The 26,381-nt window shown below is 38.7% G+C and overlaps 2 long non-coding RNA genes across 2 annotated transcripts in view; both read left to right on the top strand.

Annotated features, from left to right (window-relative positions):
* The window catches only part of LOC138133772 (uncharacterized), a 125,055-nt gene that overhangs the window by 92,094 nt on the left and 6,580 nt on the right, over nucleotides 1-26,381 (top strand). The gene's annotated exons all lie outside the window — the stretch shown is intronic.
* On the top strand, nucleotides 11,422-24,108 carry LOC138133776 (uncharacterized). Its single transcript, XR_011160512.1, has 2 exons — nucleotides 11,422-21,969; nucleotides 23,154-24,108. It is a non-coding gene; the product is annotated as an uncharacterized lncRNA (long non-coding RNA).

Genomic DNA, 26,381 nt, shown 5'->3' with positions numbered 1-26,381 from the left:
TTTGATCAACTTACAAATACTTCAGCTTTCAATACATTAGGATTAGTCCTAATTCGGATTGTTAGTTGTTAGAACTAACATTCATTCAATGAGATTTTAGGGCAAAATGCAGAATTTCTCACTACTTACCCCTTTTTTGAACACATTTCGAAGTGGACGCCATAGCTACATTGACACTGCTCAGCATAAAATTCTCAGACAGGCTACAACACGTGCTAATTGAGGGGGAATTTTTGTGCGCAACGCCTTACGCATATCATATATGATACCGCCGAGAACATAGGCAAATTCCGTTTGGAAATATCAAAAATAAATTGTTGAACCGAAGTATCATATATGATACCCGGGGTCCGAGGAGGATAAGGCGAGTGTGGGATGACACGAGGTCACAATAAAAAAACATTTCTCAATTGTGTCAATGAACCAGGCCGTTGTAAGATATTCTGGTCTTCCTAATTCTGAAGCAAGCAATTTCAATGCATTACTGACGTCGTGACTTATGAGGTTTGTAAATTTTCGTACCTTTATTTTGTCAAAATGGTCAGAAAGTAAATCTACTTGACACAGTTTGCGAGCTATATAATTCAGTTGTAACTGGTAATTGACTACATCTGCAATTCATATTTTTCTTGAATACTCTCAGATATTGTAATAATTGTATTACATACCATCATAATATTTAATATTTTTAAATACGTGAGGAGCATTGTCAAATATATACATATTTTTCGCCATATCCTGCAGAATGTAGATGGACACGCTTTCCACAACCCTTGATTTGAACACCCCATGTCAGAGGTTAAACTTATTACCTTCAATCCCAGAGCTTCTGTTTTTTTAACAATTTCAACAATAATTTGTTCATAAGCATAACTCTAGCAGAATCCTCAGTAAAATAATATGCAACGGTCTGTTTTCACCTAGGTGCCTATGCCAAGCATAAACACGAGAACACGAGTGGCATCTCCTTCATGCTCAGGGGATGTAATTTTTCCAAAATACTTTTTTAATGATGCATCAAGTGTTGATGATGGTGTTATAGCCATCTCATCCATTGTCAGGACACATTCTTTCTCGTTATCATTCTTAAATGACCCTAGCTTTATTTTCAAATATTCAAACACTTCATCTAAAATTCCAGGGTCAAATTGTGTAAATGTTACAGACGTCTTCTTAAAGTCCTCAGCGATCGCAGAGGAATTTTTGTTTTTTGCAATTCTCTGTAACCGTTAGAACCGCAACTAAATTTCAGTTTTAAAGCATTTTTCACAGTGGTATAACCACTTCATAAATTTTGTACATTTTCTTTTCAAAGTATTGTATTTTCTTTTTCAATAGTTTCTGTTTGCTGTAACAGATGTTTCTTATTTCTTAATTCTTTTTTATACAGGTTATTCACGAGAGTCTTCAGATGAAAATACAAGAAATCCATAGAACTTGATGTTTTGTTTAATTCGAAAGAAGTAAGCAGCAATCCAAGTACCTTGGCAAATAAAATTAATCATGACACTTTCTCTTTATTGAGGTTATGAGCAAAAGTTAATATAAATATGAAAACTGACATGACAGGCAATAAAGGTCGGCAATCGTTGATTTAAGTATTACTTTTTATAAATTTAGAAACCATTGGAAATTGTAGTTTCGGTTGCATATAACGAAATTTTTATCGGAAGTCTCTCGTGACTAACCCTGTATTTATGCACTTTATGTAGTATCTTCGTATATTCTTGATGATATTTTTTCACTTTTTCTTCTAATGCCTTCAAATCTTGCTTGCAATCGCCATCAATACTCTCTGGATCTGTACTGCTGTCAGCACTGTCTTCTTGAGTTGGTAATTGCTGTCCACATGCAGTGCATCTAAACCAAATCTCGTCTTTTCCATATTGTTCGAGACCACGCTTAAACTTAAACTATTATTAGAATTGCCAATTAAATCGTCATCACTGTCATCGCAGAGACTGTTGTCATTTTCTGAACAAGACGAGGTGTCTGAGTCTTCTTTACCCTCATTCCTTTTTGTTTTTTGTACTACTTTTCTACTCGGGGCCGCCTTTTTTTTTCAATTTGGTCGCTTTCATTTTATCTTTTTCGATCAAAACTATTTATTTAAACCGGCTTTGTGCATTTAGCATGGTAGGCCTCTGATCCAGACCATTACCTACTCGAGAACAAGGCCTGACGGCTGACGCGAGACGTGTTTACTAGTAGTCATACCCGACCACTGCTTTTGCACGGACGATCGCTGAATGCATGTATTGAAAATTTAATAAATGAGGGTTTCCTGTTGAAACGGGGCTGCCAGTCGTGAACTGAACCCTCTGTCGCATCCCATTCGATTTTTTTTACAAAATGGAAAACGAAATTTCAAAGCAAACCGTTATAAGTAAGAAATTTAAAATAATGTTATGACTCGAAAATTAGTTGCGATTTAAACTATGCATGCTTGTCCGACATATTTTTATAATTTGAAATATTGAGAGTATTGAGACTGAAAAACAAATATCTTACGAAATTATAAATTATATGTATAAAGTTTTATAATATGTATTGTAATATGTATTTATTTATTCTTCTAATTGCCAATACTCAAAAATGTATCCTCATGACTTTCTAGAAGTTTGTTGAACAATACGTAGCTGATTAAAACTACACGAACAGCTATATCTACAGGAAACGATAAACCCCCACGATTCTAATTTTTAATTAAATTATAATTTTCTTCAACAATCAGTTGCTGATCATACACCAACCCGGACTTACAAAATTCACACTTTATTTTTCATAAGATTTTATAACAACTATAGCCTGCCAAATAAGTAATGACCGGCATTTCATGATGTACTTGTTCAATATCATTTTCTCGAAGAATTATTTCTGGATTGAAAGAATTGTCCCACTGCTTTTGTTCATCATGACAATCATCTAAATGTTCTGCAAAACTTTTTATAGGTATATTTCCGAAAGTTCGGGAAGACAATGTTAAAAGTGATTGAATTCTTAATGTTTCTTCTGATTCATATAACTGCCTGATCGATATATGATATTGACCACCTGTTAATTGTCTAGATTTTCCAAATCTGTGTTCTAAAGCGTCCGTTTGAAAATTTCCTAATAACACATAATTCATTTTGAGTTCTTTAAAACAATGTTCAATTATTTCGAGCATTCCATGAATTGTGTGAGAAAGAGCGGTATGAGTTTGGGATGTAAGTTTATGAGGAAAATCACCGGAATTCCAAGTGTCAAGCCAACGGTTCATTTTGCGTAAAAACACCAATTTAGGGTCGTCTGAATTCTCTGGTGTTATAGGTGTTTGGACAGGATCTCTAAGTCGGTGCCCTTTTAACCCTTTGTGTCCCAAGCTATTAAATTTTCGGAAATTCAATTTTTTTTTATGCCATTTTTGTTTTGATACCTCGGAGGACCTTAAATATTTTTTTTATAATTTTCACACCCCTTCTATTATATTTTTAGGGGTAGGAACTCTGAAGTCCCGTCTGGGCTTAAAGTGCAAAATATAATGAAACAAATCTCTTTATTGTATATTTCCATGGTATTGTGAAAAATATATTTTTTTTCATTCACACATAATGTAACATTGCAACTTGATCACTTTGAATGGGGGCGATATTCGACACTCATTGAAGAACACTGCTCATACCGTTTTCTTTCTTTTTCGAAAATTGGCCAGTGAGATCCAAGGTTTCCGAGCCTTACATCATTTGCGACCGAATAATTATATTTTCGCCGTTTGGGTAGGGATCGAACAGGGGTAGATCGTGGGCTGCTACGAGGACTATTAGATGATGCTCTTTTTGGTGTGAGCCTTGCTTTCGTCAGTCCACGGATCATAAGTCCCTTGGCAACACCTCGCCGGAAATCCAAGAGGGATATGCGTTCTTCTTTATTCAAGCACTTGTAAACAACGTAACTGTTTACAAAGGCTATGTCAAGAATTCCAAATAAAAGCCTATGCCACCATTTTTTTGACCTATCAACGCAGTAGGCTTGGCATAGACGATCAGCTTGATCCACTCAGCCCATATAATGATTATAATCAGGGATAATCTCTGGAGAAGCAGTATTTTCCCTTTTTCCATCCTTCTTCAAACGTGAGACTTCAGTTGCTTTTGACCCATTAAAATTAGACAATAGATGAACTGGTTTATTGCCGTACCATTTGAAATATGAAATATCTAAGCTGGAGTCTATAATCGAATTGTCCTCTACTCATATTCTTATCATCTTGTATGCCTGTTGGAAGTCTAACCCTATTGCCCCTAATCGTACCACAAGCCAAAGTGTTCTCAGCTTTCAATCTTTTCAATAAACCAACCGTTGTAAAGTAGTTGTCAAAATATATCTTGCGATTTTGATTCCAGTATTTTTCTGTAAGAGAAAGAACTATTCTTTCTCCCAAGCCATGTTGATCAGCGATGCACCATAACTTGTAACCTCTTTTGATTGGTTTTTTTGGGTTATACTGTTTTAGGCTCGATCTACCTTTGAACAAAATGATACTCTCTTGGGATTGTTGTGTTGTCATTTAGGTGAAGGTTTGACAACACCATTTCAAATCTGTTACGTAACATAGTTCTTCTCACAATGGAAGTATCAAAATCTTCATCAGCTGACCAATAGTTTTTATAACTAGGCAAGGAGTGACAGCCCATGAAAAAAATTATTCCAATAAACGCAAGTAATTCTTTTTTCAAATTTAGGTTTTTATTTCTTTGTGTAGCATATAAATTAGTTTGGTACACAATATCATCAATAGTTGAAGGTCCTAGCATTGTCAAAAAGTAATCAGTGTATGTTATACATTCATGAAAATGTGCTTCAACAGGTCCCTCAGGTAATATACAGAGTGTCCCAAAAAAAAAGACGAGTCCATAGCTCTCTTATTTATCGGGGGATTTTAATTATCTATACACCAAATTAAATAGTTGTTAATAGGCTACAAAACGGCTTAATAAATTCAAGTATAGCTCCAAGGGCTTCAAGACTAAACTGTCAAAATATTTTTCTTCAAATGGGATTACGTACTTTTTTTTAGTAATTCTGATAGAGATTTTAATTCTGAAAACAACAATGTATCACAAGTATAATTTCACATAAAAAAAATAACACTAACTTTTGAAACAAATGACGAGCACAAAGCGAAAAGCTATCAAAATGCATTGCGTTACAATGTAATAACCAAATTAAGGTAGCTGGAAAAACAAATGACAAATAATTGTTGTTTTCAGAATAAAAATCTCTATAAGAATTACTAAAAAAACATATGTAATCCCATTTGAAAAAAAATATTTTGACAGTTTACCCTTGAAGCACATGGGGCTATACTTGAATTTATTAGGCCATTTTATAGCCTATTAACAACCATTTAATTTGGTGTACAGATAATTAAAATCTTCCGATAAATAACGGAGTTATGGACTCGTCTTCTTTTTTGGGGACACCTGTATAATCTGGAATGGCTGTGTCATGACTTCTTTTCCTCCATTTTCTATCAATTAGTCTTGTTTTAGACTTCTGATCTTTATTGCTTACTTTACATTTTTGATCTTTTTTTGATTTGTTAGAATTTTTAGGCACCTTCCTCTTGTCCCTTCGGGTAACATCCTCATCTGAATCATCTTTAGATTTCTTTTTGTTCTGTTCATTCTGTCCTACTTCTTCGCCGTTCTCGTCATTAGAAGGAACACTTGAAGGGCCAGGTACTGGATCAAATGTAAAAAGGTCTGGGTTATAGTCATTATGGGGAATTTGATATGCAGTTTTCTCGTCATCGTCACTGTTTTCTTCTTCTGTTACTATATCATTATCTAAAGGTAAGTTTTCTAATTCATACTGAAGCTTCAATATAAATGTGTTTGCCGTCCAGAGCTCCTAAACAATGTGGGAAATTCCATCTTCCATTGAAACCATGGGCAATTGTTAGCCATTCTTCCTTGGTACTTGGAGTTTTCAAATATTCAGGATTCGTCCCATAGTGCCCTACACGTAGCATGTATAATTTGATGTACAGTGGAGAGCCCTATATGGAAAGTCCAGGCCAATACCTGCATACTTACTCATAACATAACTACAGAATTTTCATGCGCTTACTGTAAAGTTATAATTAAGCGTTCTTCTGCTGATATACCATCTGATCTTTTATTTTTTTCAATAATGGGCTTGACTTTTTTTAAGAAGCATTTCAAAAACATGAGTTGTCATTCGGGTATACTTGAAAAATTGTTCACGATCCCAAGATTTCATTTTAATATAATATTGGAAATTCCTCAACTTCCTTCGTTCTCTATTTATTGGTCTAACTTTGTATCGTCTGTGTCTCTTTTGCTTCAACTTTATTATCACTGCACATAACAATAAAGCTAAACTTAACAAAATGTCTTCTTCGGCCATAAATTTTAAATTGTTATTAGAGGTTATGTTATGACAAATCGGAAATTAATGAGCATACGTACAGTTGCAACTCTCAGTACGAACATCATCTGTTAGCATCCTGCGATGCTACATATAAATTCACGTTTGTAGACATAGAAGCTTATGGGTCCCAAAGCGATGGTGGTGTTTTGAGGGAGAGTGTTTTTGGTCAGAGGATGGAGCAAGATGATATGGCGGTTCCAAAAACGGACAAAATTACTGGAACTAATATCGCCATGTCTTACTTTCTCGTTGCAGATGAAGCCTTTCCCTTGAAGCAATATATAATGCGACCTTATCCCGGTAAAAGTCTTACAAATCTACAACGAATTTTTAACTATAGATTGTCACGAGCCCGCCAAGTTATTGAAAACACTTTCGGGATACTGGTAGCCCGATGGCGAATATTAAAAACAACCATTAATGCTAAAATTGAGAACGTCGACAACATTGTAAAAGCGCTTGTAGTATTACATAACTACTGCCAAGTAGAATTGGACAAGGAAAAGACGAATATTTATTGTCCACCAGGGTTTGTTGATTCAGGTGAAGAACAGAATGGTATTTGGAGACAAGAAGCAACACCTTTGTCTTCTGTTGGACGAATGGGAGCTAACATCGCACGAAGACAGCTATATGAGATGAGAAACCGTTTAGCAGAATATTTGACATCTGAGGCTGGAAGCGTGCCATGGCAAAATAACATTCTGCAAACTCGTAATAACAAATAACTAAAAGCGGACAGTTCTAATTTGTTTGCATATGACAAACAACACTCAAATCACATAGGTATATATTTTTTTTTATAAAGTAAAAAATTAACGTTACAACTGTTTCATTAGTCTTGAAGGCCTTCAAGAATTACCAACATGACTTTCCTTTTCTTCTGGGCTTCGTCAGGGCCCATTTCCTCTAAACGGGTCAATACATACTCCACAAAAGTGTTGTTAGACTTTTGTCTGCGTTCTTTTGCCACGTTATAAGTGGCAGCAGTATTTTTGAAGTGAAACTTTTTGAGGGAGGGTCTTGAAATTCTGATCGGCAACCTTTTTGTGTGACGAAAAGTGGTGGGGGCAAACACTCGGGTCGAATGGGAGCAGTGTCTCGCACAACGGTTGCGCCAATATTTCCCTCACTTAAATGTAAGTTAATCTGTTTGACACGATACAAACATCCCTTAAAATTGTGTATACTTCTGTCTGTGTCACACTCACGGCATTTATCGATGATGTCCTCTCATTAATTTGGAGGCTTAAAAATGAACAATGAGTTACGCTTTTCGATATTGTTTAGTGTTATCGTTGTTTATAATTGATTTTCTTCATTAAAATATACAATTTTGTTGTGAATATGCTATTTAAAAGTGATTGATGAATAATTACAATGTTTCCCTGTAATACAAAAGTTTCACTTCTATCGTGCGTCTTTACGACACATTCTGTTTTTTTTTTGCTATGTGAACAACTTCTGTGATGTCATTGTCCCTTTTTATTTTTTTCCTTGAAGATGTGGGTGTACTTCTGGTTTCAGGGGTACGTTTGGTTCCTGTTGACTTATCAGACTCTGCAGTCATTTCAGGTTGCTCAGGAGACCAAACTGTATCAATAGTTGGCCACACTGATGAACATGATGACGGTCTACTTTCCATATCGGTGCTAATATCTGGTTTATCATCAGGTTTTACAATAGTGCTTTTTGGGTAGAAGTGCCCGTTGTTCTATGTTTAGAATACTTCCCATAAAATAACATGGCGGCGTAATTAGCCCATTTGGAAGCTGGCGCTTTAGCCCCCGAACGTGTTTTGTTTTCTTTGTTAAATCGGTCACGCAAATTCTTCCACTCTTTCTGACACATCGCCACTGTGGTTGTTAAAGTCTCCGCTATCTCACGCCAAGCTAATTCTTTTTTTTGTTGATTTTTGTAATCCTTGTGACCGAGATTATAGAGATACTCATAATGTTGTATTAATTCTATTAGTAGATCACGATCGAATGCTGTGAAAAGTTTGTATAGTTTATTTTTTAATCAAAGAACCACAACACCGCAATTTACACCCGAAATAGAGCTGACAACATTGTACACTTTTGACATAGGGTGAAAAATCTCATGATATAAAAATTGCGGTTATTAGAGCGCAGCATGTTAATAAAGTTAATAACAACTAATAACAACTAACTTGAGAGATTAATAAATGTCTTCCTTTGTGAGGCATTTTTAATAACACGTTCAAATTTTAGCTGTGAGTTTGCGTATTTTCAAGGGCATTAAAATGACACATGTTGGCTGGTATAGCCAATAGATATTATTAAATTCCCTAAATTTAGTAAAATTTTATATTTGCAAACCTAAATCAACAGGTCGTGATTCTTTGATTAAAAAATTGACTATATGTATTGTTTACATATTAAAAAATATTAACATTAGTACCTGGAGTTTCGTCTTCACCACCATCCATGTCGTCATAATTCTCGCTTGACATGGTTTCATGCAAACTCACTAAACTTATTATTATATTTTGAAAGGAATGCCACTACGAGACGCAAACTGAACAACAACAAACATTTTGTGGTTATGCTAGCGATTATGCATACCGATGACCTAGAGCGCTGTGCGCATGTTCCATCTAAACACGTATGATTATTGGCTAATGCTCAAACGGCAAAAGTTAAAAGTTGGTTATCCCCAGCGGAATCTTGCGTAACGTCAAACAGCAAACGGCAGCGGAATTTGTGTTTATAAATTGATATAGCCGATCCCACATACTTCAACTTTCAGCGGAACGTCGAACGGCAAACGGCAACGTTGACGTCAAAGTTTATAAATCCACCTTGAAACTCACATGTCTATGTTAGCAAAAGGTACACTTACGCCTTGGCGGGACTTCTCAGTCCGCTCATTAAAACGAAAGCAACTAGAGTTGCCAGAACAAGAGCAAACAATGTTAATCATGTGGGTCATCCCAGAATGAACATTGAAAAAGAGTTTCTCATTGTTATTTGGTGTCTGAGTAATTTAGAATTTTTGGATTTACTTACACTTCTTGTTATGACTGCATGCATTTTACATAATGTTTGTATTTTTAATGGAGACATTCCTAATGATCTAATGGACCTGGAACAAGAATTAAGAGAAGAAAGAGACAACCAATCACATAATGTGATTGACATAGTTGATGAAGAATATCTTGCACATCATGCATTAGCTAAAAGAAATAACATTGCAAATGCTATAAGACTGGATAGATAAAAAACAAATGCAAGTTTTTATATGTAAATATAATACCGAGCGATCATTTAAAAAATAAATCGAGTTTGCTTTGGAGCCTATGCTATAGCATGGGTTGCCATAGGTGACACGCCGACTCGATTTATTTTTTAATTGATCGCACCGTACATTGTAAGTAACTTATAAATTCATAAAAAAAATACATATATTCTTTTGAAACTAAAACAAAACGTATTATTTCTGTAAACAATAATAATCAATATAAAAACTAACTTTGGAAAACAGTCTTGCTCTTTGTTGAGGTGGTGCAGGCATCTTCTTGACCATTTGGTCAAATAGATCATTAAACCTGTCCATTCTAGCCATCTTTTCATTGTGTCTTTGAACAAGTGCATTATTTCTCTCTTTACGTTTGCGTGAAAAGGAACTTTCACATAGCATATGTTCCTCTGATTGCTTCTCCCCCTTATGTTGCTCAGTAGTTTTGCTCTTAACATTTTGCTCAGTATTTTTTCTCCCCACATCTTTGAACTTTTCACTGCACTGCTTTGCAATTTTCAGCCAAAGATTTTTCTTTAAATCTTTGTCAAAGTTGTCAAGTTCATATTGTTCTTCTATTGTGGTTATTAGAAAGATGGTTGTATCTCGAGTCCACATTTTATGAGGAGTATTTTCATCTGATTCATCTACTGAAGAATATTCTACTTCTGCTGCATTACTCACTTCATTGTTACAGGTAGGCATTTTTATGTCAAATTCAGCACAAACCTGTTGTACTGACAAAATTTGCATTGTACCACATGTGGTACAATTGTACCAACTTCAGCAACACTGATTAGCAGATTCGACTTTTCCCGAAAATTTGCGGTTGAGGTTAAGGTTGACTGCATTGACAGTTACGTTCACGTTACTTTTTTAAATCTGTGCTATTGCGCATGTACGCTCTCTTGGTCTACCTTCGCGAGGTGGTGCACGTAGAGTGAGCTCTTATCGCTCCACTCCGCAATAACCGTACGAATGTTACAATGCACTATTTGCTCCGAAGGTAATAAACGAACAGCCAAACTTAACTCCGCGTGAACGGAGTGATTGGAGTAGAATAACCGAACGCACTAAATATATTCTTCTACCTTTTGAAGCAAGACTACTAACTTTCTTGCATTCAAGTACATAGTTTTAACACACTAGAAGATTTTGTTGGGTGTCTATTTTGGGCCTTGGGCATAACAGGAGGGATTAGATTCTCTACAGTGGGATTTTCAGTAATCGTAGAATTTTCAATTTGCTCAGCTGGTCTAAAGCTAGTGTGACACGATACTAAATTTCACAGAAAATTCTGTAAAAATGACAAAGACAGACTATGATCCTAATCGCTCATTGGTCCTGATCGAGGGTCTCTCTCATTTTGTAACAAATTTTCTACAAAATTTAGCATCGTGTCAAACAGCCTTAACATTCTTCATTGAAGTTTGTTTGTCTTCATGAAGAAAAATCGACGGCAGGGTGTATTTATGGAGTGTTTTTGAGTATTTGTAAAGAAGTTGTTGCTAAAATGTTTCTTGCAAATAAAGGCATTATCTGTTTTGAAGGGTCGTGCAACATTTAAAGCTTCTACCCATCGTTTCCTTTGTTCTTCTGATTTTGGAAATAAAAAAAAATGTTTATTTTTTATCGCCGATCTTATAAAATGATCGACAGTTGTTTACAAAGCATTTACTCGTATATTTAATTTTTCCCATATCCAAATAAATAAAATAAAAATTGCGATCTGAAAAACCATATTTCGTACTTTTTCAAAAAGAAAAAAATAACTTACCAAATAAAAAGATAACGAAAAATTATCTCAAGATACTGGTTTGGAGTAATTTATTTTGTAGAACAATTTATAGAATTTATTGATGAAACGTTTACAGAAATTAGAAAATTCAAGATTACTGATGACATTATTAATTAATTTTCAAATCAACGTCCTTTTTAAACGGAAATTCCCGATCGGATTAACGAGTAAATTCGGTAATTTAGTTTGGCCTAACGCTAGAGCAGCGATAGTGTTGTCAGTGTCTCCCATGTTTTATATGGGTTTTAAAAGTCTTAATTCTGTTGATGGTCTGTGCCGAGACATCAAAAAATTCGAACGAACCATGCAGTAAAAATTAAAAAAAAGAGAATTGTGTGGGACTTTAAAGTTCCGTCAGCACACAAAGGGTTGATGGTGTTTTCACGTTGACAATTTTCCACCAGGTAGAGATAATGTCTATGAAGTCAGCAGTATCTGTAGAATTGGCTAAACTAAACTGGTTCCAAATTTCAACAGGGCTTCCTTCACAAACGGATTAAAAATTTTCAAAGATAGACTGACATTTTGGCGTTGAAGGAAACAATGATTTAAGAGATAGAGAGTACCCAAATTTCAGTAATTTATTATTGATGTAACGATATTAACGAATTAAAATCTTCAATTTTTTTTTCACCAGTCTCAAAATCTGGGAAGGATAAAGTATTGTTACTCTTAGGATTCAACCAATTGTTTTTGATACATTTAAGTATATGAACTGAGTCATATAAGATAAAAAGTGGTCGGGTGCTGTTACATGGGTGGGGATAAACTATGCTTAATTGTTTTTTAGGTGAAAATTTTTTCATGGCTTTACCATTGACTGCATTATTATCACTGAGAACACAAAATACTCTGTAACTTATATCTTCCAATTTAGTAATTACTGTTCGGATACAATCAAAAAGAGTGTCACTTTTCATGATGGATGTTGGAAATATGTGAATAACTTCTTTGAAGTTGGATGTGATACTAGAAATCATAAATGTGTACGCAGCTGTAGCTAAAGAACAGTTGTTAAATGAATTCCCTACAATATTTCCACCTTTAAAGTCCATATAAGGTTGAATGTGAATTTCATCCTTAAGCAGCATGACATTTTTCTCATGATCTTCTAGAAGTTTGAAAATATTACGTGCGTACACGAGGAACAAATGTCTATCAGTTGGATCGGCCAAAAATTTATTGCAAATAGTTTTTATGGTTGACGGGTAAGAACCGTAATGCCGTAGATATTTATAAGCATGTGGGCTTATGGTGTGCATTATCGAGGACACAATTAATGTATTTGTTGAATAACGATATCTCTCTTTTGGTTTAATGAGAAGGTTTAACTGCTCTGATAACAAGTTGAGAGTTGCACGCTTACCAAAGTCGTCGCAGTCTAAATTATCCAAGAGGTTGGCCAAATGATGGATGATTTTTTTGAAGTAGTTATTATCAGAATTATTGTCCGAAGAATTTTCCGTTGGTACTGAATCTATACAGGGTGATGAAAAAAAAGTCACCACGACTGAAACTTAAATGTCCTTTTCTGTCGAAGGATTGTGAACATCAATACAGAAATGGTCTAAAAACATTCTTTTAAAAATTAAACAGCTTTCCTAACAGTACAAATTGGCAATATTGCACTTTTTTTTCTAAAAAATATTATATTCACGTACTTCGCCGTGTCTAAGAAACCAATGCAAGCAATCGCGCCACCTCTACCGCTAAAGTGAGAAATTGATTAAGATCAAGAAGTTCCTAAAGCAAACAATGTAGCATTACGTTTTTTGCCCAAAACACTATAATAGACCTAGTTAATTAATAACATGACTTGAAATTATGAAAATAAAAAAAATAAGTCGTTTAAATTTACAAAATTTTGGTGTCCGGAATTTTTTGAGCGGCAGTGTATATGAAATTAATATACAGACCGTTCTCGCAAATTGGGGAGACGAAAATCAAATGTCCGGTTAATTTTGCGGTTGAGTTTATAATAATTTAACAGAGCTGGACCTAGTATTGAATCCTGCGGGACGCCAGATTCGATTGATTTTTCTGTTGATGACGTGTTGTTGACTTTAACTTTTAGGTGGCGGTCTTTCAGATACGAGGCTCTGAGTTTTATGAAGTTTACGTTGAATTTGTCTTTATGCATTTTGTATAGGAGTCCGTCTATCCAGACCCGGTCGAATGCTTTTTCAAGGTCAAGCAGTGTCATCCCTGTGACCTTATCTTTGTTGAAATTTTTATTATGTCATTGACTATTCTAGCGATTTGTTGGGTGGTGTTATGAGATTTTTTTATTATACCTGAATCAAAATCCCTGTTTTTGACACTAAAATGCGTGCGAAAAAGGGCCCTTAAAACACTAAAGCTTTAAGCTCGCTTAGGTAACAACAAATTTACCTATATTTCGAACAATGGTAAATAGACATTTATACACAATTTATGATAACAACGAAACAACAACAATTGACCATTTCTATATCAACAATTAATGACACAGATTACTTCGGAAAAGGTATTTCAATTTCCTTTTTTTTGTTATAATTTTCAGATTGTAGTGCAGGTATAATAAAAAATAGCGTATGCTATACGTTTATAAGGGCCTTTAAAGTACTTGCGACGTTAAAAGCACTCCGCTACGCGTCGTGCTCTTAAACTCGTCGCGTGTGCTTTAAAGGCTTCCTTATAAACTTGTTTCATAATATAGGTACTATTTTGAAGCCGAATTGACATTTTTTATTTTTTTTTATTGGTTTAGGTAGTTATTGAGTAGGCTGATCGGTCTATAACTCTCTACTTTGACACTTCTTGGTGGCGTGGTGGCCTTTAGCAGCGTTTCGTTCCATTTATTGTTTTTAAAATCGGCGATTTGTTGTCTGATTGTGTTATTTATGGTTTTTAGTTGGGCCGCGAGTGTTTGTTCTCTCGTTCTTTGTTGCGCTTTCCTAAGTTTATTTCGGTTTTTGATTAAGTTAATGTTTTCCCGAAGTTGTATTTTTTGTGTGTTAATTTTGATTGTTCCGGAATGTTTTTGTCTAGTTTCTTCGATGGCTTTGGTGTATTTTTTAATTTCTGCGTTTAGGTCGGTTATGTTATTGATGTTGTTTATTTTGATTTTTTGGTCAAGTGTTTTTCCAAAATTATTTCAAATTGTGTTTTTGTATGAAATGATTGTTTTTGTGGTGTCTCCCGGCGGGATTTTGTCTATTGTTATCTGAACCGGGTTGTGGTCGGAGTTTAACTCTTGGAGTGTTATTGCTTTGCTGTAATTGTTGATATTTTTGAGGAGAAATAGATGGATCGTGGACGGTGTTGTGTTATTGCTTGGGAAGTGGGTATGTGTAGTCGGGTAGTTAAGTGTTGTCTTGTCTGTCGTTTAAGAAGTCTTTAAGTGTTCGTCCGTTTTCGTTCGCGAAGTTGTTGCCCCAATCATCGTGTTTCGCGTTTAGGTCACCTCCGATTATCAATTTGTTTGAGAGATTGCTTAATTTTCGTAGACTGCTGACATTAAATTTGTTCGCGGGTCTATTATACATAGATTGCGACCACAAAAATGTTATTATACACTAGTCTGATCGCTACGCATTCGAACTCGGTGTCGAGTAAACGGACTCTGACGTAGGGAATTCCGTTTTTAACGAGTATGGCAACGCCCCCGCCTCTCGAGGTACCGTCTCTGTCGTTTCTTAAGATGTTATAGTTTTGTGATTTGCAATTTGTCTGTTTTAAGTAATTTTGTGAATTTTGATAAACCTTTCGACCTCGAATGCCGTTGGCATTCCAGGTAATTACTTTTGAAGTTTCTACTTTATGGGCCATTGAAAGCGCTCAATTTATTCGAGATGTCGAAAATTGTCTGGATTTGCTCGAAAGGGTCCTTGCACGTTTTTAATCTGCTAGTTAGTTCTCTGACAATTTCGAGAAGTTTTTTAATGTTAATGATTTCGTTCAACTTACGTAGCTCAGTGACCAGTTCCATGGAGTCGTTTGTGTTGGCTTCTTGCGCCTGCTTTGGTTGCAACTGGTTCTTCTTGTCTGGGAATTTCATGTTGTCTTAGTTCGGGTAGCTCTTTTTGGGTTCAGGGATTTGTCTTGGGCATTGGGACTGGTACAAATTTTCTATTTTTAGTTGCTCATTTTTCGGAGGCGGCCAATCGGATTTTTTCGAGGTATGCTTTTCTTGGATTCTCCTACTGAGAGTCTTAATGGCAGCATCTCTGTTTGGGTCTACATACCATCCTCCTTTTGCCATCCGGGCCTTGTTCGGCTCGCTTACAATTAGCAAGTCTGTCTTAGTTTCATCGGCCATCTTCTCAAGAAGATCATGGGCCCTTGCGCTTGTATTTAAGTTTGCCTGTAAGATCTTCAGTTCTTCCTTCTCTTCCGCCTTGTCGTTCGCCATCGTGTTTATCTTTCCTTTGTTAGGCTCAACCTGTAGTATTTTTATGTTTACCCCTTGTCCCTTTTTCTTTTCGATTATTTTGCCTCGTCCCCTTTCCATTTTTGAGGCCGGTGCTTTGTTCCCACTCCTTGTTTCTTGTGTGCCCTCTTTGGGTTGTGCTGGGGCCTGAGAGACCGCTAGTCAGTCCTGTCCTTGAGTGGAATCTCGTGTTGAAACCGAATTGGGGTCATTTGCCCCCTCTGCATTCGAGGTTCTTCTGTCTGGGACGTGCGTGCTCCCTTGTGTCTTTCGGTCATCCATCTTTTTTGCCTCCATCTGCCGTTTCTTGAGGGCGTCTTTGAAGGCTTTGCACTGTGTCGAACCCGCTGCGTGTCCAGCTCTGTTACACTTTATGCAATATGCGTCGTTCTTGCATTCACCGGAGTGGTGCCCCTCTTCTCCGCACTTTCGGCATTGGTTCTTTTTGTATACTTCGATGCATTCGCTGGCGTGATGGTCGTAGCCCCAGCACTTGTAGCACATTCTTATGTTTACCCTCTCCCGGATGCTGCAGCTATTCAGACCTACCTTTACATTTTTCATCTGAAGCATTTTTCGGGCCATTTCCTTCGACACTCGGAGGGTGGCCACCTGTGTGCCTCCGTAAGCGGGCCTAAGTTTTTCCACTGTCCGGTGGGTTCCTTTTAGGTCCGTCAGATCTTTGAGGGTCTTTTCCAGTTCGTCTGCCGTCGTCAGCTTGTCCGTGCCTCTAATGTGAAACGTCGTTGTCCCTGACGTCTTGGCGCCTACCGCCTCTATTTCGACGATTTTCTCGATGCTCGCCACGTTCCCGTCTCCTTTCTCTATTTCGATGAGGAGAAAGCCTTCTCTTGTTTTTCTCATCGTTCTCACAGCCTTCTGGTTTCCTTCATGTATGACCCTGTCCTTTATCTTTTTGAAGAGCTGCGAGTAATCACAGCTCTCGTCGGACACAATCAGGGCATTGTTCCTTCTTCTTGGGGGCCTTTCTGTGGGTTTTTCTTTTCCTTGCTCCTGCTTCCCTTCTTCGTTTCCCTTTCGTTTTCTTGGCACATAAATGATAATCTTCAGTCCGTGTCGGCCGAAGACGCATTCTGCCATCCGTCGGAACCTCGTTAACCCCCCCATGTCATTATGGAGCACAACTGTTCCAGATCTTCGTGATATTCCCTCTCCTTCTTCTCCGCTTCCATACGCGTTATATACTCGTATCTGTCAGACGATGTGTTCTGCGTGATATTTCCGTAGGTGGTGGAGATCTTTATATAAGCGACTTTTTCTCCCTTCAAGTCGTAGAGTTCGGGGAACCTTACCTTATGCATTTTCTGGAGGCCATTCTCCATCTCGTCATCCTTCATCACCCATAGGGACAGATCCGTATCTCTAGCAGCCTGCAGGGGATTTCCTTCTACGATTTCAGTGGCTGTGAAGCACGAGTTGAGTGAGGACCTCTCCTGTCTCTGCATGGCATTCAAGAGGCCCATCCTTGACCTCTGTTTGCACCCCTACTTCTTTGGTTTCAGGTTTGTGCCTCGTCCTCCGTTCCTCATCTGTGCGTCTGAGGCTCGCAATTTCCCTTTTGAGGTCCAACTTACACTGGGGAAAATTTAAATCACGCTTTTTGTGACTGATTGTCTCCTAAGTCCGGTACACACACACAAACGTCTCGAGAGCGAGACGGTTAATGAAAACAGGTGACGACTAACAAGCACGGTAATATACCAGGTGTTGGATAGAAACTCGGATGTAAATTACAAATAAAGACATGCTTTACACCTACTTGATGAAAAAGCTTGTATTTTGCTTTGTATTTTAATAATTTCATTTTTTTAATATATTTTTTTAGATGGAGTATAATGTTTTATTTCTTTTAATATTGTTTTAAACTTCATTTTGTAAAAAATTTGTAACATGTGTTTTGATTAATCCATGATTTTAACACATGCAGATTTTTTACGAAAAATAAAGACGAAAGTGATGAAAGTCAGCATTTGAATTTCCCGCAATGCGATACAACTAGCGATTATGCGGAATTACCCTGAACCTTAAAGTACAAATTGTGGTGGGGACGCTAGAGTCGCCAATCTATAGCTATATATATATATTTATAATCTATGGAATTAGTTTACCCCCTTACCTGTTAACTTCCAGTCTTGCAAGTCTCCGCGCAATTCCAATATTATTTTTGCAATTTACAAATTCTGTAAAAGGATCTGTCCACATGCTTTTCGTTGGCATCATACGGAGGACATTTCAAGCAAAATTAAACAAAATTATCACAAATAGTGTGGTTAAAACGTCACCTAAAAATTTGACGTCGCTAGTGGAATAAACGTACAATTCGCGTCTTGCTCTAATCGCACATGCTAAAGCGAGATGCATAGTGGGACACGCTTAATACAATACGTACAAGAATTCAATAGTTTGTTTACATTATGTTGAAAAGAGATAGCAATATGACAGTTGTTCTGCTTTTTAATTGATACATCGGACTATAAAAAATGGACTATATGTAAAAGTAAACTTGCCAAAATGGCGGACTCGATAAGATGACGCTGAAGGACCTTGCCAGATAGTTACGGTTCCTGGATTTCGGGATCTTCGGCCGACGGCTGTCCGGTGTGAGGTCCTGCTCTCTGGTGGGATCCTGGGGGATGACTACGGCCCAACAGGGTGGCGAACTATGATCCGCTGAAGCGTAGGGTCGTTGACCCTCGTGGAAGAAGCCTAGATCCGCCGCAGCGTACGGTTGGAGCTCCCTCGGGACGATTTTTCCAGCCGTTTCGGTCCTCCACGGGTTCGCCAACACCTGTTGCACTGGGAAAACACCCCCTAATCTCCCCCCTTTGAGACAAACACACACACACGGAATCGGTCGTGAACCGTGAATCTTGAATCGTCAAGATACAGGGTCTCTCAGAACTGGCGGACCAAAATAATACGGTGAATTCATCACCTTCTGGGAATAATAGGAAAAATGTTCAAAAAAATCTATTTTAAATAGTGATTAGGAAAGAAGCAATTTAAACTGACCAATCCTGTTGTTGATGTTAAGTTACCTATTAATTAGTTTTCCTGCTTTATTTGTAACTATGGATACATTTCAAATGATGCATATGCATTGTTGGGTATCCGCATTGTTTGTGCAATGACGGACGTTTTTAGGTTATAGTATTTTTCAGGTTATAGTATTTCTGCTAGGATGTTCCCTATTGGGAAAACGAACTGCGTACTCCTGAGGAGCAACTGTGGCACTCTCATCACACTGTTCATATAAGACAAGCATATCAAAATATTCTGAAGCCGTAAACATTACGCGTTTTTAATGACTTGTCAGAATTGTCAGAAATAATTTATTATGACATAATATTCAATTATAATGTCTTTGCAACAATCAAATTTGTTTCGATAGTTACCAATATAATTTTTTAAGGTAATTTTATATCTACACGCAATTGGTCAATTAAAAACGTTCTTATTTTAAAATCCAATGAGGATAGATTTTTTAAAATATTTTTCCTATTATTCCCAGAAGATAATGATTTCACCGTGTTATTTTGGTCCGCCAGTTCTGGGAGACCCTGTATATACAGTGCATTTTTTTTAACGCTGGCCATAGGAATTTACATGACAAAAACTTTGGATCGTGTTAATAAGCTTTTTAGCAGGAATTTTTAAATGAAATTTAGCAAAATATTAGATTAGTATTTTATAAATCAATTTAAGTTTATTTTATATTACAGAATAAAATAATTACGGAATTAATTAAAAAAAAGTACTTTTAATTTATTACATTATTTCTTGCCCAGAAGGTTTTATAATCGTTAGACAGTTACAAAATGCTTGACAAAATTTTTGTGATCGTCTTGGTTAGTGTCTGCATCATTTCTTTATTTGAAAAGGTGTCCATTGAGAATTGTTACTGTTTGACGTTTGTTGAGTTTACATTACGTCAGCCTACTTGGCAAGCCAGGTGGTAAATTTAATAAACTTCTTTTCGCTCTAATTCCGTGATTATTTTGTTTTGTACGATGGGCCAAACTGAAATTGATTTATAAAATACTAATCTAATATCCTACCAAATTTCACTTGAAAATTCCTACTGAAAAGCTCATTAACAGACCCTAAACTTTTTAGCATGTAAATCCCTATGGCCAGCGTTAAAAAAAAGGCACTGTATAATATAATTTGTCTGACGTTTTACGGAGTTCGAGTCCTAGACTCATCTTTCCCCAATCTGACTGGCAGGCACCTACGCATGAAATGGTAGGGCTGTGTGACAGACTTGTCAAGTATCGAGTTACCGTACCCCCTAGCTGGTCGGCCTCCAGTTGCGAACCCAGCAGGTCGAGAGTACGGTAGGGGGGTTGTTTGAGAAAACAAATCGCGAGAAGAAAAGGGGGCTGCAGAAAGCGTCGTCGGAATGCTCCCGCTTATGCGTTACAACGAGGGGAAAAACTGCAGAAAAAACCCCTCGTCGGAGCCGAAGAAGAATGGGGGAAACGCTCAAGAAAATAATTATAGACGAGACTATAAAAATAAACCCGGTTTGCTTACACTTTTACCTGGTCCTTGGAGCTGGAGATGGCCCTGGTGTGTGATCTGAAACATACTCGAGAGAGTTCAATTAATAATTTGTTTCCAAGAGGCTACGCGTTACTGCGGAGTTCTGAAACAAAAGCAACGGACAAAACAACGCGGGGGACAGGAAGTGGTGGTTGCACTTCAGTCCTGTCGGAGGAGCAGACACTTCGGCCGTTTGTGGCGGAGTGGCAGGTGTTCGTCGTAATCGACGGCGTCGCGTACAATGGGGTTTGGGTGTTTGGCCGCATTCTCAAAGTATTTCTCCGCTACATCTAGCAGGAAATCTCTGATGAGTGGAAGATCTGCTTCCCGATGGAGTTGCGAATTCCTGACGAACCAGGGTGCATTAAAAGCTGCCCGGAGAAATTTATTCTGCACGACTTGCAGTTTGTGGAGTTGCGTGTTAGACACGTTTCCCCACACCACAAAGCCGTACGTCATGGCAGGTCTGACAATCTGTCGGTAGATTGTGATTTTGTTCTTGATGGACAACTTGCTTCGCCGACAAACCAGCGAATTAAGTTGTCCTCGAACGATGAGAGCGCGAGTTTTCGCGTGCTCGACTTGGGGAATCAAAGTAAGATGATTGTCGAACTTGACACCGAGATATTTGACGACGGTTGTCCAGGGGATGACACGGTTGAACATAGCGACTTCGCCGACCGGTCGGAAATGACGCTTGGTAAAGAGAATGGCGTTGCTTTTTTCCGGATTCACGTCGATTCGCCAAGTGCGAAACCGTGATTCCAGACTTTCCACAGCGTTTTGAAGATCTCGCGAAATGTTTCTGGGTGACCAAGAGCGCACCAGAATTGCAGTGTCGTCTGCATACAGTGCGATTTTTGTGTTGTCGGGCTTTGGAATGTCGGCAGTGAAGATAGCGTACAGGGTCGGTGAAAGCACCGAGCCCTGTGGGACCCCTGCTTGGATCTCGCGTTGGGTTGAGAGGACCTGTCCGATTTTAGGATCCCACAAACCAACGCGGTGGCGGCTGCGGTGGCGGTAGCGGCCGCGGTGGCGATTGCGATCGCGATCAGTAGCATTCAAACCAAAGCGATTTGTTCGCTGGATCGCAGTCGCATTTGTTTTTTTTTTTAGTGTTGATATCAATATGGCTTCCTGTGAATGTGAATCTGAAGAGTTTCTAGTTTTGACTGCATTCTTAGAAGACGCCGAAAATATAAGGTAAGTACCGAAGCAAAAGTATTGTACGATGTAATTATTTTGTTGTTTTAATTAAATTCAGGAAAACAAGGAAATGGGTGCATGAAATTAATATGGTCCGCCGGAAGAAAGGTGAATTTCACACATTATACCCACTCCTTCGAAATGATGAGGAAAGATTTTTCTTATATTTTCGAATGAACTTCGAATGTTTTGATGAACTTTTAAATCTTATCAAAGATGATATACAAAAGCAGTGCACTAATTATCGGGAACCCATCGAACCAGTGGAACGTCTGACAGTCACACTAAGGTAGAAAATCATTTTGTAGTCGTAATATATTCTTAGATTAATGCAACTTATTTATTAATTAGTCGGGTTAAACAATACATTAATTGGATTAATAATGAAGAGACTCTAAAAATCCCTCGTAGAAGGAGGCACTAGTAGCCACACCTTGAGTAGTATGATCATTGGTGTCGCTGGACGAGTATGTCATTTGAGTATAATCTGATTCTGAGACAGGAGAGTTTATAGTCATAGCAGATGTCTCCGTAGAAGATGGGCCAGGATGTACACTGACTGTAGTGGTGGTGTATCCGTCTTCCGCTTGTTGATTTAGTTCTTCTTCCATGAGCAATTGGGCTATTTTAAACTTTGTCATAGTTTGACGTCTTGGCGAAAATTTTTTCAAAGTTTTTGCGTAACTTAAAAATATTAGATCTACGTCATCATACGCCGCTTGTGTATTGTTGCAAGGTTTTTTGTCGAAATATGCTATAACTTTATCAATTGAGGTTGGCGTCTGGGTTTGCTCCTCCAATCGCCTCTTTCGAGTAGTACTGTTTCTTTGAGAAGTGTTGGTTCTAGGAGTGACTGGAGTTTTTGTTCTAGCAGTGTCTGATGTGTTAGTTGTTTGAGTGACTACAGTTTGTGTGCTAGTTACTGGAGCATTAGTTATTATGGAAGCGTTTGGCGATAGTGGTCCCCCATGAAAAAGGTCGTCTTCGTTTTGGGAAACTGTATCGGCGCCTGCATTGTCAGATCGTAGAACCTCTTCTCCCTCACTTTGCAACGGGATTGTCTCATATCCACCTGGTACGTTAGCTACATTAGTATTTGTACTAGCAAATTGCAAAAAAGGCTTAAATATTTCCATTTGCTTCGCCCACGGCCATGTTTTGTAGCGATCGAGGATTTTTCGTTCTTGACCAGTGTGAGTAACAACTTCTGATCGTAAGTGTTTGGCATAACAATCGCGCAAATTTTTCCATTTTTTCTTCAAAGTATCACCTGAAAATAAATTAGTACCTATAAGTACCTAGTTGATTAATGTATCCAATAGGGTAGGGACCCAGAAATGTTTTATTAAGTCGACCGGTGTGTTTTATTTCTGTGTTTCTGCTAATGGAGAAATTAATGAACTACTAATACCTAATTCAAGGGAATGATCTTCAATTTAAATTAGTACCTATACGTATGTTTTTGTTTTTCAGGTTTCTGGCCACAGGGGATTCTTTTAGCACTATCGGTCATAGTTTTCGCATGGGTTTTTCCATAGTAAGTAGCATTGTTGCCGAAGTATGTGATGTAATCTGGCAAAGGCTTCAACCTACATACATGCCTCAACCTACTGCAGAAATATGGGAGAAAGCAATATCTGGATTTCAAGAAAAGTGGCACTTTCCAAACTGTATCGGAAGCATTGATGGCAAACATGTAACCATAAAATGCCCTAACAAAACTGGCTCAAATCATTTTTGCTACTTACATAAATTTTCTATCGTTTTACTCGCTATTGTGGACCCAGATTATAAATTCAGTTGTATCGATGTCGGTGCGTATGGTAAAAATAGTGATGGAGGAATTTTCGAGGTGTCAAAAATGGGGCAAAGGTTTGCTAGTGGCACATTTGATCTTCCACCAAGTCGACCACTAGCAGGGCAGAATGAAGCTACCCCTTGTGTACTTGTCGGTGACGAAGCCTTTACACTATCTCTATATTTGATGCGTCCATATCCATATAGACAAGTACGACATGACAACAGAAAGGAGAACTTCAACAAGGGATTATGTCGTGCTAGACGTGTAGTGGAAAATGCTTTTGGAATTTTAACTCAGAAATGGAGAGTATTTTTTAGGCCTATTGAAGTTAAGGTGGAGACTACAAAACAGATTGTAAATGCAGCATGTGTTCTACACAACTATTTACGAGTCAAAAAATCTGATCAGCATTTTCTTCACTTGTTAGACCCGTATGACCAATAGTGGACGGTTTTGCTCCCTTACCAATTGATGGACGAAGAGCAACGAATTTCGCTTTTGAAGTTCGCGAAAGATTTACTAATTACTTCAATAGACAATAATAATTGCTAATTCGTGTTAACACTTCGCATTGAATTGTAGATAATTACTTGCATCTCCAAAAATAAATATAAAATACCTATTGTACATTTTATTAGTAATGAATAGGTACTCACCGTCAGTGTTTAACAGGGCTCCTATTTCATCCCACGTTTTATTTTTTCTTCGATTATTTTTATATTCTGGATGAGAAAGATCATATAGAATTTTATAATTTTTTACATTTTCAATAAGTTTTTCGGTTGTGATCGACATTTTTGTGCAATAATCACGAAAACAATCAGCGCGTGCAGCGGTCAAATGTAACAGGACGCGTTTGAACGCCACCGCGATTGTGAACGCTGCAAATTACCGCTGAAGTTATCGCCAGATCGCTCCTGTCTGAACAGGAACACTACAAGTGTATTGTAACATCTGATCGCCACCGCGGCCGCTACCGCCACCGCAGCCGCCACCACGTTGGTTTGTGGGATCCTTTTTGCATGAAAAACGCGGCGGTTGAGAAACGAATTCAATAATCTGACCATCGCCAGGGGCACGCCGGCGGCGTGGAGCTTGTAAACAAGTCCATCGTGCCAGACAGTGTCGAAGGCTTTGGCCACATCGAGGAAGATCGCGCCGGTTGATTGTTTTTGACCGAATCCTTTTGCAATGAATTCGGTGACGTTGATCAATTGATCCACGGTGGAGTGTTTGGGGCGAAACCCAAACTGTTCGTCAGGAATTGTGGAGTTCTCGTCTGTCACTTTGACCAGCCGGGTCAAGATGATTTTTTCGAGAACCTTTCCGATGCTTGAAAGAAGACTGATGGGGCGATAACTTTGGTGAAGTTTGGAGTTCTTCCCAGGCTTGGGGATGAAAATGACTGTCGCGTTTTTCCATCGGGACGGAAAGTGGCAGAGACGGAGGCTGGCGTTGAAAATTGCAGCCAAAGCGACGACAGCTTCAACGCAGTGTTTGAGATGTTGTCGGGGCCGGGCTCTTTCTTCTTCTTCAGGGACCCGATGATTTTTGGGATCTCCGAAGGCGAAGCTGGAGTGATGGGATTGTCGTCATGTCTCGAAAGAATGAGACGAACTTGGTTCTCGATCTCCTCGATGTGGACCGGGTCGGCGTCGACGACGTTCGGTCTGCATTGCAGTTCCAAGCTGTCAGCGAACGCCTCCGCTTTATCCACGTCCGAGAAGACGAGTCCGTTTGCACCCTGAATGGGGGGAAGTGGCTTGTGGTTTGAACGGAGCGCTTTCGCCATTCTCCAGATCGAGTTGTCCTTCGTCGCGAGAGATTCGAGTTTGGTTTCCCACCGATCAGAGCGATGATCGATGAGCGCGTATTTGACTTCGTTGCCAAGCCGGTTTGCCTCTGTTCTGTCGAGGGCGTCGCCAGTCCGAAAGGCAAGGCGCCTGGCACGATTTTTTGCGCGAATTAGATCGACGATCCATTGTGGCAAAATCTCTTTGTCGCGGCTCGACCCGAATTCGAGTTGAGTCTGTCATGGCGGATTTGATTTTGTCCTCGAGAGCGCCGGCTGCACTCTCGAGGTCTTCGATCGATTCAATCCGGGGAATCGGTCCGAAGTCGGTTTCGAGAATTTCCGCGAAGCGCGGCCAATTTGTGGTGCGAATTGTGATGTTTGTGTTTGCGTCGTTTGCCTCGTCACCGATGTGCATCAGCACGGGCATGTGGTCTGAATTTAACGCTAATGAAACGTGTAATCGGATTTGAAATGGCACATTTTTGATTAGTGCAATGTCGAGGATGTCGGCGCGGTAGCCGCGGGAGTCATAATATGTTGGCTCTGGAGGAGCCTCAATTAGAAAGTCGGTCGCGTCCGCGAGGTCGAAAAGAATTCGGCCGTTTCGGTTTGTTTCACGGCTGCCCCAGGTCAGGTGCTTCGAGTTGGAGTCACCTGCGGCGATGACCGAGGCGCCGGTATCTAAAATGTTTGTGATGTCATTCTCTCGAAGCCGATCTTGCGGCCTGTGATAACATGAAATGAGTGTCAATGGACCGTTCGCGGTCTCGATTGTCACGGCGGTGGCTTCCAGGTTCTGGAGAGCGGGAAGCGCATTCGGATAATGTGGGAGCGTACGGCGAACGAAAATGGCTGTTCCTCCTCCAGCACCGTTGGTGCGGTCGGTGCGATATAAGGTGAAGCCCCGAATTTTGGGGTCCGGGTCGTCGGCGTGCAGGAAGGTCTCATTGACCAAAATAACGTCGAGGTCGTGACTGTCTGCGAAAACCTCCAGCTCGTTGCGGGTGGTTCGCAGACTGCGTGCATTAAAAAATGCTGTCTGAAGCGACTTTATTTTCGGGATTTGTACTGTCATTTATTTATGTCAGCACTTTTGGGATGATTG

Source organism: Tenebrio molitor, chromosome 6 (assembly GCF_963966145.1).
Source record: "Tenebrio molitor chromosome 6, icTenMoli1.1, whole genome shotgun sequence".
Lineage (NCBI taxonomy): Eukaryota > Metazoa > Arthropoda > Insecta > Coleoptera > Tenebrionidae > Tenebrio > Tenebrio molitor.
The sequence above is the reverse complement of the archived record's forward strand: the minus strand, read 5'-3'. Positions and strand labels throughout refer to the sequence as shown.